Source organism: Triticum urartu, chromosome 6A (assembly GCF_056163025.1).
Source record: "Triticum urartu cultivar PI428250 chromosome 6A, HENAU_Tu73, whole genome shotgun sequence".
Lineage (NCBI taxonomy): Eukaryota > Viridiplantae > Streptophyta > Magnoliopsida > Poales > Poaceae > Triticum > Triticum urartu.
The window spans coordinates 41,099,595-41,107,743 of record NC_141878.1 but is presented as its reverse complement, the minus strand read 5'-3'; the positions used below and the strand labels follow the sequence as shown (position 1 = coordinate 41,107,743).

Genomic DNA, 8,149 nt, shown 5'->3' with positions numbered 1-8,149 from the left:
CATTAAGTACTTGGAGAAGCCTCCCCCAAGCTTGTGGGAGACTCTCTTCTTCAATTTGCACAAAATTCTATATATCCCTTAAAGCAGCTTGTTTCTTATGAGCAGGGAAATATTTAGCAGAGAAGTAATAAATCATATCCTGGGGACTACACACACAACCAGGATCAAGAGAATTAAACCATGTCTTAGCATCACCCTTTAATGAGAACGGGAATATTTTAAGGATATAAATGTAACGAGTTCTCTCATCTTTAGTGAACAGGGTGGCTATATCATTTAATTTAGTAAGATGTGCCACAACAGTTTTAATTCATAGCCATAAAAAGGATCAGACTCAACCAAAGGAATTATATCAGGATCAACAGAGAATTCATAATCCTTATCAGTAACATAGATAGGTGAAGTAGCAAAAGCAGGGTCAGGTTTCATTCTAGCATTTAGAGATTGCTTATTCCATTTAGCTAATAACCTCTTAAGTTCGTTTCTATCTTTGCAAGCTAAAATAGCTAAAGAAGCATCTTGATCAAAAACATAACCCTCGGGAATAACAAGTGATTCTTCATCATCAATTTCATCAGTATTATCAGATTCAATATTTTCAATCTCTCTAGCCCTAGCAATTTGTTCATCAAGAAAATCACTAAGTGGCATAGTAGTATCAGGCATAGAAGTAGTTTCATCTTAAGTATCATGTATAGCAGAAGTGGCATCATCAATAACATGCGACATATCAGAACGAATAGCAGAAGCAGGTGTAGGTGTCGCAAGCTTACTCAAAACAGAAGGTGAATCAAGTGCAGAGCTAGATGGCAGTTCCTTACCTCCCCTCGTAGTTGAGGGATAAACCTTGGTTCTTGGATCTTTCAAGTTCTTCATAATGATAAGCAGATATAAATCCCAAGTGACTCAAAGAATAGAGCTATGCTCCTCGGCAACGGCGCCAGAAAAAAGTCTTGATAACCCACAAGTATAGGGGATCGCAACAGTTTTCGAGGGTAAAGTATTCAACCCAAATTTATTGATTCGACACAAGGGGAGCCAAAGAATACTCTCAAGTATTAGCAGCTGAGTTGTCAATTCAACCACACCTGGAAACTTAATATCTGCAGCAAAGTATTTAGTAGCAAAGTAATATGATAGTAGTGTTAACGGTTACAAAAGGTAATAATAGTAAAAGTAATGTTTTTGGTATTTTGTAGTGATGATAGCAATAGCAACGGGAAAGTAAATAAGCGAAGAACAATATATGGAAAGCTCGCAGGCAACGAATCGGTGATAGAGAATTATGTCGGATGCGGTTCATCATGTAACAGTCATAACCTAGGGTGACACAGAACTAGCTCCAGTTCATTGATATAATGTAGGCATGTATTCCGAATATAGTCATACATGCTTATGGAAAAGAACTTGCATGACATATTTTGTCCTACCCTCCCGTGGCAGCGGGGTCCTTCCGGAAACTAAGGGATATTAAGGCCTCCTTTTAATAGAGTACCGGAACAAAGCATTAACACATAGTGAATACATGAACTCCTCAAACTACGGTCATCACCGGTAAGTATCCTGATTATTGTCACTTCGGGGTTAACGGGTCATAACACATAATAGGTGACTATAGACTTGCAAGATAGGATCAAGAACACTCATATATTGATGAAAACATAATAGGTTCAGATCTGAAATCATGGCACTCGGGCCCTAGTGACAAGCATTAAGCATAGCAAAGTCATAGCAACATCAATCTCAGAACATAGTGGACACTAGGGATCAAACCCTAACAAAACTAACTCGATTACATGATAGATCCCATCTAACCCATCACCGTCCAGCAAGCCTATGATGGAATTACTCACGCACGGCGGTGAGCATCATGAAATTGGTGATGGAGGATGGTTGATGATGATGATGGCGACGGATTCCCCTCTCTGGAGCCCCCAATCGGACTCCAGATCAGCCCTCCTGAGAGGTTTTAGGGCTTGGCGGCGGCTCCATATCGTAAAACACGATGAATTCTTCTCTCTGATTTTTTTCTCCCCGAAACACAATATATAGAGTTGAAGTTGGAGTCAGAGAGGCATCAGGGGGCCCACGAGGTAGGGGGCGTGCCCCCACCCTCGTGGAGAGGTGGTGGGCCCCCTGGCCTTCATCTTTTGCAGGTATTTTTTATATTTTCCAAAAAGTTGCTCCGTGATGTTTCAGGTCATTCCGAGAACGTTTGTTTCTGCACATAAATAACACCATGGTAATTCTGCTGAAAACAGCGCCAGTCCGGGTTAGTTCCGTTCAAATCATGCAAGTTAGAGTCCAAAACAAGGGCAAAGGTGTTTGGAAAAGTAGATACATTGGAGACGTGTCAGGTGCCATGTATCTGGCACGGACGGTTGAGTATGCGGTCGAGGCTGGAAGGTCCTTCATTGTTTCTTTTGTAGGGCTTCTTCCGTTGGCCGGACTTGGAGCCACTGAATCCGGCTTTAATTTTAGTATCATCGGTGTTGTCGGCATTGCTTCGGTGTTTGTGTCTATTGCGCCGGAGCTTGCTGGTGCTGTTCTTGGCCTCAGAGGGGCCTGCCTCGCTGGCTGTGTTCTTGCTGTGAGCCAGCCAGCTATCCTCACCCGCGCAAAAGCGGGTCATGAGTGCCGTAAGGGCTTCCATAGACTTCGGCTTTTCTTGGCCGAGGTGGCATGCTAGCCATTCGTCACGGATTCTATGTTTGAAGGCTGCAAGGGCCTCAGCATCAGGACAGTCAATGATTGGGTTCTTTTTGGTTAGGAACCTAGTCCAGAATTTTCTGGCTGATTCTCCAGGTTGTTGAACTATGTGGCTTAAGTCGTCAGCGTCTGGTGGCCGGACATAGGTTCCTTGGAAGTTGTCCAGGAAGGCTTCTTCCAAGTCCTTCGAGCTGCCGATAGAGTTTTTAGGCAGGCTATTAAGCCAGTGCCGAGCTGGCCCTTTGAGTTTTAGTGGGAGGTATTTAATGGCGTGGAGGTCATCTCCTCGAGCCATATGGATATGGAGAATAAAATACTCGATCCATACTGCAGGATCGGTTGTGCCGTCGTATGATTCGATGTTGACGGGCTTGAACCCCTCGGGGAATTCGTGATCTAGTACTTCATCTGTGAAGCAGAGAGGGTGTGTAGCACCTCTATATCGGGCTGCATCGTGGCGTAGCTCTGATAGAGTCCGTCTGCGGCATTCGGCCCGGGCGTGGTTAGGTTTGTCACATCCGAATAGGTAGCCGTCGTCGTGCCTCGAGGCACGTCCTCTCGATCCATTGATCGATCTTGTGTGTCCTACTCTACTGTCCAGGGTCTACCGGAGGTCGTACGTATGACCCCAAACTATTCCATCCCTATTTTTACGAGACAGTGGGGCGGGCTGCTGTTCGGCCTGAGTTGCTGCTTTATCCCGACCGCGGGGTGGCCAGTCGGCCGTCCTGTCTCGACCACGTGGTGGTCGTTCCGCATTACGCGAGGGAGATATGTTCTCCGGCACCTCCTCATCAAATTGAGGTAGCGGTTTGTGTTTCGGGTAGCTCTTGGCTGGGCGCTTGAGGCCATATTCCTTGGCTGTCAGGACATCAGTCCATCTGTCGACGAGCAAATCTTGTTCAGCTTGAAGCTGTTGTTGTTTCTTTTTCAGGCTCCTTGCAGTGGCTATGAGCTGAAGCTTAAAGCGCTCCTGCTCTAGAGGATCCTCAGGCACGATGAAGTCTTCGTTGCCGAGGCTTGTCTCCTCCTCGGAGGGTGGACGGTAACTGTCGTCCTCCGAGTCATCTTCTATGGCCTGTTCATCAGAATTATCTTGCCCGTTGTCGTGTTCCTCCTGTTTGGATGCAGCTCCGACAGGGTCTTCATTGTTTTCGGCATCGCTCGGAGTACTATTTTCTCCGGTGCCAGTGTTGCCATCTTTTGAGCGACGAGGCTTAAAACAGCGTTTGGGGCGTCGGCGCTTGGACTGCGTCTCAGAGGTTTTATTCGCATCTGGCTCTTCTTTGTCGTCGCCAGATCCTTTAGGTGTATCAACCATGTACACGTCGTATGAAGAGGTAGCCGTCCAACGTCCAGTGAGTCGCGGGTCTTGGCCTTGCTCCTTGTTGGCATCGTCGTCCATACCGTCAATGTCTTCAGAGCCATAGTCAAGCACGTCGGTTAAGTCATCAATAGTGGCTATGAAGTGGGTGGCGGGTGGGAAGCGAAATTCCTCGTCATTCGTCTCTAGCTCGAACCGGACATAGTTCGGCTGTGAGTCCTTCTCCAAGGAAAAATTCTTTAAAGAGTTTAGCACGTCACCCAAAGGTGAATGCTAGAAGATGTCTGCGGCGCTAAATTCTAACATCGATAACCGATCTAGCTCGGTGTCCGCAGGCATACCTGGTCCGAAACTTATAGCCGGAGACGAGTCTGGAGTTCCATTGGCGCGAATATTGCGGGATGTCGACTCCGTTTGCGGCTCCAATGCCACGGACTCTGTGGCCTCGGATGGCACGATCTGCTTTGGTTCTAAGGCCGTTGCGGCCGCAGGAACCAACTCCTGGGTCCTGGGTGTGATCCGATGACGGTTTTAAGTCACGTTCATCGGGGCAGGGGGGAGTGATCACCGCGGGCTCGAATCGCTTTAAGATAAAGTCTCCACGGATATCCGCGACGTAGTTCAAGCTTCCAAATCTGACCTGATGGCCAGGGGCGTAGCTATCGACCTGCTCCAGATGGCCAAGCAAGTTGGCCCGCCGTACGAAACCGCCGAATACAACAATCTGTCTAGGGAGGAAGGTTCCTCCTTGGACAGTGTCATTATTGACGATTGAAGGGGCCATCGAGCCTTTTGTCGACGACACAGTGGAACTCTCAATGAAAGCACCAATGTCGGTGTCAAAACCGGCGGATCTCGGGTAGGTGGTCCCGAACTGTGCGTCTAGGATCGATGGTAACAGGAGACGGGGGACATGATGTTTACCCAGGTTCGGGCCCTCTCTATGGAGGTAATACCCTACTTCCTTCTTGATTGATCTTGATGAATATGAGTATTACAAGAGTTGATCTACCACGAGATCGTAATGGCTAACCCCTAGAAGTCTAGCCTGTATGACTATGGTAATGTGTCCTTTCCGGACTAACCCCGCCGATTTATATAGACACCGGGGGGTCTAGGGTTAACATGGAGTCGGTTACATAAGAAGGAATCTTCAGTCGCCAAGCTTGCCTTCCATGCCAAGTAGAGTCCAATCTGGATACGGGTACAGTCTTCGTCCTTCATATGTCTTCGCAGCCCATCAGTCCGGCCCATGGATAACAGGTTGGACGCCCGAGGACCCACTACAAAAAATACACTTCCGTGATGATACGTGTTTGTCACAGTAGCCGCATTTTTTGTCATGCATGTCCATCCATGATGATTTTATGACAGAATCAAGATAGTCATACATGTGATGTCGTAGAAGTGTTCCATGACATTACCAAAATTATCATCACGGAAGTGTCCACTTCCATGAAGATAAATCACGCGTCACAGAAGTGCTTTCGTCAAGGGTGACCGACACGTGGCATCCACCATAACGGAACGCCGTTAAGCTATCGGGTCGGGTTTTGGATCCGATAACCCGTTAACAGCCCTAACCAATGGGAAATTTCCACGTGTAAAATTCTTATTGGCCGGACGAAACACGTGTCAGCTCGTCAGTGGGTCAGATAGGCGCCTATGACATGTCGACACGTGCCACGGCCCACCACTGGCCCATTTAGCTTACAAAGCCGGCCCGTTTGACTTGGTCAAAAGTTAACGGGCTGGCCCATGAAAAGCATGTTAACGGTCTCCCATTTTATGGCCTATTAACTCACGGCCCGTTAGGCCCTAAAGGAAATCGGCCCAACAACATCATGTGGGCCGTCGAATATAACACCAGCCCATTTCACTTTCGGCCCATGTATGGCCCACGACGTCTTTCGGCCCATATGAGGCTTTGGTATCTTTCGGCCCTTTACAGGCCCATGATGACTCTAGCCCATAATGAACGGTAATTTGCTTTATACCTATTAACGGCCCGTGATTTACATGGGCCATTTCCAGCCCGTGTTAGCTTTCGGCCTATTGACGGCCCATACGTTCTTGGGCTCCTTTTCGGCCCTCGATTACTTTCGGCCCGTTACTGGCCTGTTCCCCTAATGGGCCAAATTCGGCCCATGGCAAGAGTCGGCCCGTTACTGGCATGTTACCCTAATGGGACAAATTTGGCCCATGGCAAGAGTCGGCCCATTTCTGGCCTGTTAACCCGTTGCGCCGTTTCTAGCCCGTCCTATATTCTGGCCCATTAACGACCCGTCATGCCTGTGACAGAATTAAGCCTTTGTTGTCCTACGGCCTGTTAACGACCTGTTACCGTTCTAGGCCGATACCAATTACGCCTGATTACGGCCCATGTAGACCCATTTATCCGACGGCCCGAGGCCCACCGATTACAGGCCCATTTATCGACGGCCCGTAGGAGACCCATGGATCCTACGGCCCATATATGGCCCATGGTAGTTGCGGCCACTAGCAAACCAGGGAAAAACAAGACTAGGAAATAAATAAGGCCGAAACTAACGCTAGGCTATTAAGGCGATTGCACAGATTACATCCACTCGGCATCAAAGATCGCCACCAGTGCAAATATAGGGAACACCCTACACTATAAAAATGGCTTGCTGTTTTCTTCAGCCGGTGGCTGCACGTTAAGAATAAATTTTGTATTGCACCAAAACAAATTACAACTATATAACAAAAGGAAGGTTGACATAAAACTTAACAGTCTAGCAAATAAATGCACCACCAGAAGTTCAGAAGCTCAGTTCATTTGACCTGACTGTTACGTATTCATGCTGTATTGTCCGATGGAGCACCATAACCCTCGCCTTCATTTCCCCTAGGCTCCAGAACAACATAGCAAATGTCTGATAGTCTAGTTTCAAAACCATGCATATATTGACGACATTGAACAATGTTTCTCCTTGTTTCACAAAGGGTCTCTGTTAGGGAATGGACTTGTGTCCGGAGCATAGATACAACATTGCTTTGAGCTTGCATATCTTGATCATGAGGCAGTTTGGACGATATTGCCTTAACAACCAACCCAGTGTTACGCAGGAACGTGCTTTTGGCATTGTTAGTGGACAGGTACTAACCCACTACAGCAAGAGCTGACATTGCGGTTATAGTTGCCTCGCCACCTTCAGAAGGTGGCGGTTCCACCATTTTTTTCACAGGTCGCTGAAAAGTTGAGGTTTTACATTAGTAGTACCAGAACAGAAGATATTAAGGAGGCAGCAAAACCAAACAAAATAGCTTTGGTCTATATACAAAACTTATTCTGGTGAACCCATGTAAAATATTAGTTGTATTTTATTGCAAAGTACATAATAAAACCAGGTTCCAAACATATGACCATGTACCATCGCTAATGTATTGTCTATTTCTTCACATTGTATTGAGGGCCAAGGATAAAGAGACGAAGTTTATAATACGGTAAGCATAGTATGACATCATTCATATCACAAAACAACTGAGAACAGACAAACAGGCAATTGTAATGTTGTGTGGGCAAGTCTAGCACGGAACTAGATTACGGGTCAAGATCAAAGGAACATCACTCCTCTCTTTTAAACCTTGTAAGGTGCAATGATACGCTAAGACAATTGCGTATAAAATTGAAAAAGGTAATAGACATTGGCTGCAAACCATGCAGTTCAAGGCACAAGTCAGAGTAATTAAGTAGTAGTTAAAAGGCATGAGGATTAAGGACTTACAACAGCGACTTTGACTGGTGTAGTCATGCCCTTCTTCTTGCTCGTGTGACAGTCCTTGAAGATTTCCACAAAATTTGGTTTAGGTACTTTTTGGTCCTTGCGGGCTTTCCTCTGCATTTCTAACAAGTCAATATAGATCTGATAATATGGTACAGCGAAAAGAGTGAAACAGCAGCTAATTACAAGAGCCTCGCAGTGTGCAATATAGCTACGAGATCCTGTCGCCTGTTGGAATTTCACTTTCGTATGGTTGGCCTTGTTCTTTGAACAGTTCACCTACAAGAAGATAGATTTGTGTGGCACATGCGTAAATAGGACTTCAACATGTGATCTGATCACATATATATAATGTACCTGATACTTCGGA

General features: G+C 46.4%; 1 pseudogene; it reads right to left on the bottom strand.

Moving 5' to 3' along the window:
* Positions 1–2,353: 2,353 nt before the first annotated feature.
* Positions 2,354–4,817, bottom strand: LOC147963680 (uncharacterized; annotated as a pseudogene).
* Between the last annotated feature and the right edge of the window lie 3,332 nt (positions 4,818–8,149).